This window comes from Phascolarctos cinereus, unplaced genomic scaffold (genome assembly GCF_003287225.1).
Source record: "Phascolarctos cinereus isolate Bilbo 61053 unplaced genomic scaffold, phaCin_HiC Scaffold_4;HRSCAF=312, whole genome shotgun sequence".
NCBI classification, from domain to species: Eukaryota; Metazoa; Chordata; class Mammalia; order Diprotodontia; family Phascolarctidae; genus Phascolarctos; species Phascolarctos cinereus.
Genome location: NW_027555847.1, coordinates 502,638,118 through 502,639,480, shown reverse-complemented (window position 1 = coordinate 502,639,480; position 1,363 = coordinate 502,638,118). Strand labels below are relative to the sequence as shown.

At 35.7% G+C, this 1,363-nt stretch overlaps 1 pseudogene; it reads left to right on the top strand.

Annotated features, from left to right (window-relative positions):
- Positions 1-202: 202 nt before the first annotated feature.
- LOC110195775 (galectin-related protein pseudogene) lies at positions 203-718 on the top strand (annotated as a pseudogene).
- Positions 719-1,363: the final 645 nt, after the last annotated feature.

Sequence of the window (1,363 nt, the reverse complement as noted above, 5' to 3'; positions counted from 1 at the left end):
GGTTAAGGAAATGTTGCTTTTAGGTTCAGTGGTTTCTTTTCTTTTTTAAAAAAGGAAATTTTATTGACAGCTTTTGTGTTTAGATCAGCTACATTTGCCACTTTATCCCTGCTCCATCTCTTCTCAAAGAACTATCCTTTATAATTAAAAAGAAAAAATGTAAGAAGAAAAAATTTTAGCAACGTTAACCAGCATGAACAAGATGGTGGGACCAGTGGCCAAGAAAGCCATGTTGGTGAAACTAAAGGATGGACATTTAAACAATTCCTTAGGATCTCCTGTACAAGCAGATGTGTACTTTCCAAGACTGATTGTATCATTCTGTAGGCATATGAAAGGTAGGATGGGGCCAGGCAAGAAGATCTTACTGATGGGGATTGTAAACCTCAACTCTGAGAGTTTGGGGATATTTGACATCTGGCAATTCCAAACACCCTCCTACAAGTGTGGCCATTGAGCGAAAAGCTCCATTTACAAATAAGAAGCTGATCAGAAATTCTTGTATATCTGGAGAAAGAGGTGAAGAACAATTAGCAAGTCCTTATTTTTCTTTCATCCCAGACTAGCCAATTAAGGTGGAAATTTTTTGTGAATGCCCATAATGTAGAATGTTTGTGGGCAGACAAGAGCATTTTGATTTTTACCATTGCATTGAAACATTATCCATAAGTGACCTGATAAAATCAGTGGAGACCTCCAGATCACTAAACTTGGCTGATCTTGGTCCCCAGATCATCCTTCCTGTTCCAAATGGGAGGAAATGCCACCCTCACTTGTCTGGAAGAGCAATCCTAAGAAAATACGGAGACTTACAACAAGCAAAAAAAGACAAACTTCCCAGTCTCTTCTCTGTGTGCAGTTTAAACCCAAAATGAGGAGTTGAACCATGGTTTACCTTCAGGTCTGCAAAAAAAAGTGCTAATAATAATAATGTAAACATGGTACACAAAAATGTTTTGTTTCCTGCAACTATTTTTCTGCTAGATTTGTGTAGCATAACCAATAACATCTTAGTCAGAGTATTTACATAGAATGTATGCTTTTTGCACAGCATAATATTAATACAATTTTTAAAGCTTTCTTGTAGTTTATTTACTTATGCTCAGTGTATGTATTAGAAAAATAAGCAACGTTATTGAGAACAACGAGTCATGAAGTTTTGAATGTACAAATGGCTTAGGTCTAGGGGATAAAGTAAATATTATTTTTGAAGCACATTAAAAAATTAACCAACATATTAGACAAATATAACGTTACATGCAGTATTCTATGCCCCTAGTCCTCTACTTCTACAAAGAAGCAAGATTTGTCTTCTTATACGTCTTCTTTGGGACCAAGCATGATTGTTTTGTAATTGTTCTTT